Source organism: Rattus norvegicus, chromosome 1 (assembly GCF_021556685.1).
Source record: "Rattus norvegicus strain SHRSP/BbbUtx chromosome 1, alternate assembly SHRSP_T2T, whole genome shotgun sequence".
Taxonomy (NCBI): Eukaryota; Metazoa; Chordata; class Mammalia; order Rodentia; family Muridae; genus Rattus; species Rattus norvegicus.
Window position 1 is genome coordinate 217,853,295 of NC_141534.1, and position 10,832 is coordinate 217,864,126.

The window sequence follows — 10,832 nt, forward strand, 5'->3', positions numbered from 1 at the left end:
TGAAATTTTGAGTGGGGTAAAGTGAAATCAGTGGAGTAATTTATTTGTCAGAGGAAATTTCAAGACTGCATTTAGTCTGTGACATGGTAAATGGGGGTGATGAATGCCTGGGCTGGGCTATGTCTGTACTCTAAGACTCAATCCCTGGGCTGATTCTGCTGTCCTTAAGGTGGATGTTCCTTCCTCAGTGAATGCAATGACGATAATCCCACAGAGGAATGCACGGAGGCTAAACTAAAGTAAATAATCCTTCACAGATGTTCTGGGAAGTTGTCTCCCAGGTGATTCTTGATCCTGTTAAATGGACAATCAAAACTAAATGCCATAGATCTACTCCTGGTCAACTTGACACCCAAATACATCTCCTTTCATCCATAACCTTCTACTTGTTATCTTCTTGTTCTCATAGGAAGTAAGTCCATGGAGAAATTCAAATCATTTAAAAGTCCAAAGTCTCTTTAATTTCATTGCCTTTACAAATAGTACTTAATTCCAAAAACCAATAAAACCTCAACAAGGTTTTAGATACTAAACTAGATGATGTACTGCCAGTATTCAAGAGAACAGAGTTGATATAACAAAATGACTTGACTAGTGCAAAACATTAAATATTGCATGTCCATTTCTGGTATCTAGGGCTCATAATGGGATCTTCTGAGTACTAAAGAAATTAAGTAGCCTTTAAATATTCTTGTTGATGGCCATACAGTAGTGCTCATGTCAGCCTTATTAAAAAAGATTTTGTATTTAGTAGGTGACAGTCACTGAGGTTTGACAAGTATGTCAAAGTAATGAAAGTGAAGGAGAGGGCATTGTGGTTGGACAAAGCAACAGCAAGTGTCTGGTCTCGAGTTGCAGTCCAGTGGGATAGAAAACCTCAGTAGGTCATCTTGGCTAAGATTCCATTCTGGTCAGAGACAGTTTCATTGTCAAGAATGTGGACCCAGCAGCATTGATTAGGGATGACTTAAGTGAAGTTCTCTAAAAAAAGTCCATCTTAAGGAACTGGAATCTTCTCCAGGTTTCTAATTAGATCCAAGACATTCTGAAATGCTATTGAGGTGCCAATGAGAAGCAGAAATTCTTATACTTATGCAAGTATAAACATTTAAACAAATTCTGTTTTATAGTAGCACACTACATAGGGTTGATTTTGAACTCTTCTTCTTCTTTTTTTTTAAGAGTTGCACTGTCTTTATTGTAAACTTGCATAGTACATTGATTGTGTACACTTTTAAATAGAGCAGGGCAGCCCCTATGGAACCACCCTCTTGTGTGGGGCATTTAAGGCTGGTTTACTATGAGTAGGGAGCCGGGACCAAAGTGCTGCCTGGGAATTAAAAAGAACCGTTATCTGATTAAGCAGAAGTCAGGGAGCTGAGGGATTTGAGTCCATCTGAGAATACTGACAGGAGAGACTTTAACTGGGCTCAAAGGAAGCATAGGGAGAGGGTAGAGGGGACTCGTTGATGTCAGGAGACAGGAATCAGGAGCAGCTTGTGGAGGGAGAATAAGGAGAAAGGAGACAAGACTCATGCCTAGTGCCCAAAACCAAGATGAATGACACCTGCCGCAATTGTTCCTTGGGAACTCTGTAATTCATATAGGCAAAGATTCCGCACATGGTGGCTCCGATAGCTCCAGACGTCCAGACGACTCGCTGCGCCTCGCGCTCCCTGGCTCAGGCTCTTGAGCTCTTCTTAATGAGCCCTCCTTACTTCATATCAGGGCCATTGACTGCAATTTGTAGCATTGTTGGCATAATGGCAGGGACCTGTTTTCTACCAAGAAACCCAAAAGAAAAATCTGCTTACATTTTTCCCCCAGTCTGTAAAACATTTGCTTTCTGAGAAACTTTGTGAACAGTGCCCCATTGTCAGTTCTGGAAAATTATCTGCAAACTCCCTGAAAATTATCCAGAGTGAATCTGTCCCATGGCATGTTGACATTTGTACAATGAAGAGTTTATCAGGAACTACATTGAAGTTCCTTGTTCACTGAATACTTACTTATTCTTGTGAGTATTTTGTTTGATCTTGGATTTGTTAAGTAGAGTTAATGAAAATAATCTGGCAGTTAATGCAAATGGATTATGGCACAATTCTCCACCTTTGCTACCTAACCTGGTGTAGATCAGTTAATTTCTACTGTAATCGTATTATTTAAAGTTGTGGGAGAATGGACATATACAGGGCTTTAAAGGCTTTCCCATGCAAAGCTCCTGTATGATTCTGAGGCTTCAGATGGCAAGTGTGAGGGTTTCTTGTGGTCTAAATACCAGTTCAGTGACTAACAGAGAAGTACATAAAGAGTTGCATTCAGCTATTTTAAATTTATCTCTCTGTGTACAAAATTTATACATACATATGTTAATACATTTTCTGGAAAGGAGCTGTTACTGCAAAGGGAAGTTGACTCTTTAGAATGTCAATGATATGGAGGCGAAGGGATGTTGCAGGTAGAGAGCTAAATTACTCCAGGCCATCTCTAGCCCCTCTTCTAAGCATTTGTTGTCCTTACTATATGTGACCAAACAGCTCTGTCACGATTAGTCAAAGCATTTGGAATAAAGAAACCGAGCCTTATTTTCTAACAACCAAAAGGCTGAGACTGTCATCAGGTATCATCTGAGGCCAAGAGCTAAGATTTCCCCACATTTCTGTGACCTGCCTATCTGATGCAAAGTTTCCTGATTTGTGATTTTTCTTCTTTTTGTTACTATAAAAGCCCAGGAAACTGTTACTAGATATTAACATCAGATTTAGCTTAAGATCTATGGTCCTGGCCTCTTGTCACTCATATTTGTGTTCAGTGTCTGTGGATTTATTTTAATGCTTCTTATGTTAATTTTGTCCCCAAAATTGCACAGGAATCTGCACAACCACATGCAAGATGCTGAGGGATTTTGGCCTCAGTTGGTTTTAAATAAAGTTGCCCAAATGGCTGGGCATGGAGACAGAGGTGGGACTTTAGGATTTCTGGACAAGAGACTGAGGAAGAAGCAGGAAGAGAGATAGCTGCCATGCCAGGAAAGGTGTAGATGCCATGCCTGAGACGTGCCAGACAGAGAACATAGCCTTCATGTAATTGCTGGGGAACTCAGCTGGAGAGGGCTGACAGTCTGGGTCTGGGGCAGCCAAGAAGGAATATAGGTTTTAGTAAGTAATAACTCAGGAATACCGGAGGGGAGTGTGTTAGCCATGTGGAGGTTTGGAAACGGTCCAACCATTGAACTGTTAAAGGCATATTAAAATATAAGGCTATGTGTGTCTTTTATTCAAGAACCCAGGACAACGTATGTCTTTTACTGGAGAACTGAGAATAATGGGATGGGTACCGAGGGCACTGCCACTATCACAGGAGTTGATTTGAATAGTATCAATTGGGTTCTGCTACACAGTGCTTCTCCCTTTATCCCCCAGAAACGAGATGTGTTTTTGCATTTGCACATGAATAATATTTATAATACAGTACATATACTGACATAATATTACTTTGTTTCCATGATCCTGTTGGATGTGCTTTATCTCTTTCTTAACTCTGAAGTAATCCTACCAATACCCTCTATGAGCCTGCTTTTTAAAATTAATTTTTCATAGAGTATATTTTGATCATATTTCTCATTCTCTTATACCCTTCTTACCTCCCAATCCACCCAACATCATCTTTCCTTCTTAAAAACAAAACAAACAAACCAAATAAAAACTAACTCCTCCCCCCTAAAATTTTGAACAGTGGCTAGAGAGTTGGCTCAGTGGTCGAGAACACGGTTTGCTTTTCCAGAGGACATGGATTCTATTCCCATCCCTACATGGTTTCACACAACTGTGTAACATCAGTTCCCAGGTATCTGATGCTCGTTTCTGTCTCCCATAGCACCAGATACATAGGTAACAAAAAGACCTCATACATACAAAATACTCATACATATAAAATAAGAATCTTAAAAATTTTTTTCAAATCAAAACAAAAAATGCAACAAGGTTACCATTACCACCACCACCACCACCACCACCACCACCACCACCAACAACAACAACAATAACAAAAAGCCAAATGAAAGAAAATAAAACAAATCCTGCCTTCATCACAAGCACACAAGTTTGTGTTGAGACCACGTTTTTAAAAAATAAATTCTTGGTGGTAGTAGCATATGACTTATTTTCTTACTTTGTTGCCTAATCACTTAGTATTACTTAGGAATGAGACCCCCAAAAGGTTACTCAATCCCAAGTGTTCAGCCCTATGCACATATGAGTAGCTGAAAATGGCCTCAATAGTTTTCACATATGTACATGCATGTGCGTATGTATGTGTTTGTATGTATGTAAATATATATTAATATGAGTGTATGAAACAACAATAATTAAGGAAGAGTCCATGGATTTGAGAAGGAGTTCAGGTCATGGGAAGTATTGTTTGGAAGCAGAATACTTAGATATTATCATTGTATTGTACAATGAGTATTATACAATATTGTGTGAAATTCTAAAAACATTTAAATTAAGAATAATTATTAGGAGAGTCTGGGTATAGTGATGCAATGCCTTCAATTCCAATACATGGCAGGTAGAGGCAGGTAGATCTCTGCGAGTTCAAGGCCATGCTGATTTACACAATAAGTTCTAGGCTAGCAAGGGCTATATACTAGAGACCTCTCTAAAAATACAAAAACAAAACAAAACAACAACAATAAAATTCATTGGGTGATTTAGTGCATGGGTGTTCACTGTGTCCTTAGTAGTCCATTCATTCCTTTTGGATAAATGATTCTGATGAACTGAATAAAGACTTACCATAGAATCCTGTCTTTGTGTACTATATGGCAGTTAAGTGTGGGATACCCTGCATACTGATCAGAAATAGTTTTAGCTTTGCTATGCTATTTTGACAAGATGTTATAATTAATTTATCATTTTATCTTTTGATTTTCCCCTTTAGTTTAACAGCTCTGACTTTATTGGCCCAGAAATTAAATTTGGCTTCATGTTGAATCTTGTTATCAATATATGAACTGGTTAAACAATCGTTTTAACATCTGTGGAACTTATGACCTAATGTAAATCAGGCCTTACATACATGATCTGGCATTCTCTATTTCCACAATATATTTACATTAAAAAGTTTTATCTAGAGTATTATATTACTATTTTCATGAACTAAGTGTCCAACTGTGATTAAAAGGTCCCATCATACTGTTTTGTAATTTGTTTTGTAATTGTCTTAGAGTTTTCATTGCTGTGAAGAGCTACCATGACAAAGGCAACTCCTATAAAAAACACTGGGGCTGACTTACAAATTTCAGTGGTTCAGTTCATTATCATCATGATGGGAAGCATGGTATCATGAAGGCAGATTTTGTGATGGAGGAGCCAAGATTTATATATCTCAATCCAATTGCAGCCCAGAAGAGACTTCTGTGTTTCATCCTAAGCACAGCTTAAGTTTGTATATGAGACCTCCAAGCCCACCTATACAGAGATACACTTTCTCCAATAACAACATACCTACTGCAACAGAACATCACCTCCTAATAATGCCACTCCACATAGGATAAACATTCAAACACATGAATCTATGAGGGAACAAATCCTATTCAAACAGCCACATTCCACTCCCTAGCCTTCATAGGCTTATAGTCATAACATAATGCAAAATACATTTAGTCCAATTTCAAAAGTCCCCATAGTTTATCATAGTCTCAACAACGTTTAAAAGACCAAAATTCAAAGTTTCTTCTGAGATTCATGAAATCTCCTATAAAATCAAAATCAGAAAGCAAATCACACACTTCCATTATCAAAGGACATACATTTCCATTCCAAAAGACAGAAGGGGGCATAGTGAGACAATAGTGGATTAAACCAAGACCAAAATCCAATGGCCAAACTCCAAATTCTGCATCTCCATGTCTGATATCAAAATGCTTCTCATATTTCCAACTTCTTTAACCTCTTTAGACAGCAATACACTTCTTTCTTTTAGGGTAGTTTCTGTTACCAGCTTTCCTTGGCAGATATCCTAAATCCTTGGCATCTCTAATATCTTAGAGTCTTTAGAGCAACTTCAACTTCACAGCCCCATTTAATGGCTTCTCTGAGATGTAGGGATATTCCTGCCACACAAACAGACTCAGCAACTTTCCTAAGTTGGCAGAGGGAGATTCCTTAACCCCTTCTTTTAATCATGACTCCAAATTCAGAGCCACATTGCACGACCTACAAAGTTCTACTGCTTTCTAGGGCATGAACTGAGTTCCCTTGTTTTATTACATCATCACTAGCTTTTTGTTCTCTATGGTCTCCTTCACTGTCTAAGCTGGAATGTCTTGAAAGTTGCTCTGTAGACCACGCTGACCTTACCTGCTGATGCTTCTGTTCTCTCAGTGCTGGGGTTAAAGGTTTGTACCACCAAACCTGGACTTAAGCTTTTCTTTATGTGGAACTGTCTTTGTAACTGCCCTTTAACTTGGCTCTATTCCGAGGTAATGGGATTAAGGTGTGTCAGACCATGCTTGGACCTGAGCTTTTCTTTAATTCCTTTTCAACAGATGGAAGCTTAGGTGGGTTGGATTGTGTTCAGAGGTCACTCGTCCTTTAATTAAATTTCATATCTCTAACAGGATCATCTTATTCAACGTAGAATTTAGTTCCATTCCACTTCCTGGTGCCCCTTTAATACTTGAACCAAAAATTTGTATTTTTTCTTTCTAATCTTGTTATATTTGATCAAGACACTCTTTGTAAAAGTAAACCACTGGTCAGAGTCTATGCTATGCTGTTTGAGATTTCCTTTGTCAATGCATTGAATCTGATTTCTTCTTTTTTAGCCTCTATTAGATTCCAGATAAGTACAAAAGCAACCACGTTCTTTACTAAACTATCACAAGAACAATCTCTAGGAAACATGATAAATTCTTCTCCTGTGAAACCACTTGAACCAGGTCTCCACAGTTCAAATCACCCTCAGCCCAACTGTTTTCCTTATTCCTCCTAGGATGGCCCATTAAGTCACATTTAAATGGTTCAACTTTTCTTTTTTTTTTATTTTTTTATTAACTTGAGTATTTCTTATATACATTTCAAGTGTTATTCCCTTTCCCGGTATCCGGGCAAACATCCCCCTTCCCCCTCCCCTTCCTTATGGGTGTCCCCCTCCCAACCCTCCCCCCATTGCCGCCCTCCCCCCACCAGTCTAGTTCACTGGGGGTTCAGTCTTAGCAGGACCCAGGGCTTCCCCTTCCACTGGTGCTCTTACTCTCGCGGGGTGCTGCCCAAGAGCTCTCCGAGGCAGCAGCAACCAGGAAGATCTGTGCAGCCATTTCCGGGAGCTTCAGTGCACCAGGGTTCCAGATGGCGTTTGGTGTTTTCCTCTGGCGTCCGAGATGTGTATGCAGAGTGCAGTCTCTTCTGGTTTCCCAGGCGTGTCTGCCTCTCTGAGGGTTTAGCTCTCCCTCCCACGGGATTTGGGTGCAGAGAACTGTTTATCCGGTCTGTTTTCCTTCAGGTTCCGGCGGTGTCTCAGGCAGGGGTCCTGCCGCTCCTGGGCCCTCCCCCACGGGAACCCAAAGGCCTTATACAGTTTCCTCTTGGGCCAAGGATGTGGGTAGGGGTGGGCAGTGTTGGTGGTCTCTTCCGCTCTGCAACCTCAGGAGTGCCCACCTGACCAGGCGGTCGGGTCTCTCTCCCACGGTGTCTGGGAGCAGAGAGCTGCTGCGGGCCGGGATCCAGCTTGTTTCTTAGGACCATTTGTTTGGAAACATTTTCCCAGTCTTTTACTCTTAGGTCATATCTGTCTTTGTCACTGAGGTATGTTTCCCGTATGCAACAAAATGCTCGGTCCTCTTTCTGTATCCATTCTGTTAGCCTATGTCTTTTTATTGGGTATTGACGCTATTGATGGTAAGAGATATTAGGAAATAGTGATTTTTGTTTCCTGTTATTCTTGTTGTTAGAGGTGGAATGATGTTTCCGTGGCTCTCTTCTTTTGGGTTTGTTTGAAGAAGATTACTTCCTTCCTTTCTGTATGGCGTAGTTTCTCTCCTTGTGTTGGAGTTTTTTGTTTTGTTTTGTTTTTTGTTTTTTTTTAATATCCATTATCCTTTGTAGATCTGGATTTGTGGAAAGATATTATGTAAATCTGGTTTTGGCATGGAATTTCTTGGTTTCTCCATCTATGTTAATTGAGTTTTGTTAATATAGTAACCAGGGCTGGCATTTGTGTTCTCTTAGGGTCTGTATGACATCTGTCCAGGATATTCTGGCTTTCATAATCTCTGTTGAGAAATCTTGTGTAATTCTGATAGCTCTGCCTTTATATGTTATTTGATATTTTTCCCTTACTGCTTTTAACATTCTTTTTTTGTTTGTTCATTTGATGTTTTGACTGTTACGTGATAGGAGGAATTTCTTTTCTGTTCTTCTCTAATCTATTTGGAGTTCTGTAGGCTTCTTGTATGTTCATGGGAATCTCTTTCTTTATGTTAGGGAAGTTTTCTTCTATAATTTTGTTAAAGATGTTTACTGGCCCTTTAAGTTGAGAATCTTCATTCTCTTCTACACCTATCATTTTTAGGTTTGATCTTCTCATTGTGTCCTGGATTTTCTGGATGTTTTAGGTTAGGAGGATTTTTGCATTTTCTTTGACTATTGTGTCAATGTTTTCTATGGTATCTTCTGCCCCTGAGATTCTCTCTCTCTCTTTCTTTTTTTCAAGATGCTTGAAGATGGTGTCAGTGAAAATCCCCTGGAATGTTGGCCACAGAGGTGACACAGACATGGCTTAGTTTGATTGTGATTAACCCGCTCCCAAACCCCGTGGGAGAGAGCTCACTACCCGGACAGCTGGGCATTCCTGAGACTGCAGAGTGGGAGAGACCACAAATACTGTCCACCCCTGCCCACATCCGTTTTGTTCTAACGACAGTGTCCTTTGCCTTGCAGAACCTTTTTAGCTTTATGAGATCCCATTTGTTGATTCTTGATCTTAGAGCATAAACCATTGGTGTTTTGTTCAGGAAAATTTCTCCAGAGCTCATGTGTTCGTGATTCTTCCCCACTTTTAATTCTATTCGTTTGAGTGTATCTGGCTTGATGTGGAGGTCCTTAATCCACTTGGACTTAAGCTTTATACAGGGTGATAAGAATGGATCAATCTGCATTCTTCTACATGCTGAGCTCCAGTTGAACCAGCACCATTTGCTGAAAATGCTATCTTTTTTTCCCCATTTGATGGTTTTGGCTCCTTTGTCAAAAATCAAGTGATCATAGGTGTGTGGGTTCATTTCTGGGTCTTTAATTCTATTCCACTGGTCTATCTGCCTGTTTCTGAAGCAATACCATGCAGTTTTTATCACTATTGTTCTGTAATACTGCTTGAGTTCAGGGATAGTGATTTCCCTGGAAGTCCTTTTATTGTTGGCAAGAGTTTTAGCTATCCTGGGTTTTTTGTTATTCCAGATGAATTTGCAAATTGTTCTGTCTAACTCTATGAAGAATTGGATTAGAATTTTGATGGGAATTGCACTGAATCTGTAGATCGCTTTTGGTAAAATGGCCATTTTGACTATATTAATCCTGCCAATCCATGAGCATGGGAGATCTTTCCATCTTCTGAGGTCTTCTTCAATTCTTAGACTTGAAGTTCTTATCATACAGATCTTTCACTTGCTTGGTTAAAGTCACACCGAGGTACTTTATATTATTTGGAACGATTATCAAGGGTGTTGTTTCCCTGATTTCTTTCTCAGCATGTTTGTCTTTTGTGTAGAGGAAGGCTACTGATTTATTTGAGTTAATTTTATACCCATTCACTTTGCTGAAGGTGTTTATCAGCTTTAGTAGTTCTCTGGTGGAACTTTTGGGGTCATTTAAATATACTATCATATCATCTGCAAATAGTGATATTTTGACTTCTTTTCCAATCTGTATTCCCTTGATCTCCTTTTGTTGTCTGATTGCTCTGGCTAGAACTTCAAGAACTATATTGAATAAGTAGGGAGAGAGTGGGCAGCCTTGTCTAGTCCCTGATTTTAGTGGGATTACTTCAAGTTTCTCTCCATTTAGTTTAATGTTAGCTACTGGTTTGCTGTATATGACTTTCACTATATTTAGGTATGGGCCTTGAGTTCCAGTTCTTTCCAGCACTTTTATTATGATGGGGTGTTGAATTTTGTCAAATGCTTTCTCAGCATCTAATGAAATGATCATGTGGTTTTTATCTTTCAGTTTGTTTATATAGTTGATTTCGTTGCTAGTTTTCTGTATATTAAACTATCTCTGCATACCTGGGATGAATCCTATTTGATCATGATGGATGATTGTTTTGATGTGTTCTTGGATTCAGTTTGCAAGAATTTTATTGTGTATTTTTGCATCAATATTTATAAGGGAAATTTGTCTGAAGTTCTCTTTCTTTGTTGAATCTTTGTGTGGTTTAGGTATAAGAGTAATTGTGGCTTCATAGAAGGAATTTGTTAGCACTCTGTCTGTTTCAATTTTGTGGAATAGTTTGGATAGTAGTGGTATTAGGTCTTCTATGAAGGTCTGATAGAATTCTGCACTGTACTCATCTGGACCTGGGCTCTTTTTGGTTGGGAGAATTTTAATGACTGTTTCTATTTCTTTAGGAGTTATGGGGTTGTTTAAATGCTTTATCTGTTCCTGATTTAACTTTGGTACCTGGTATCTGTCTAGGAAATTGTCCATTTCCTTCAGATTTTCAAGTTTTGTGGAATATAGGCCTTTGTAGTAGGATATGATGATTTTTTAATTTCTTCCGATTCTATTGTTATGTCTCCCTTTTCCCTTTTAATTTTATTTATTTGGACACTC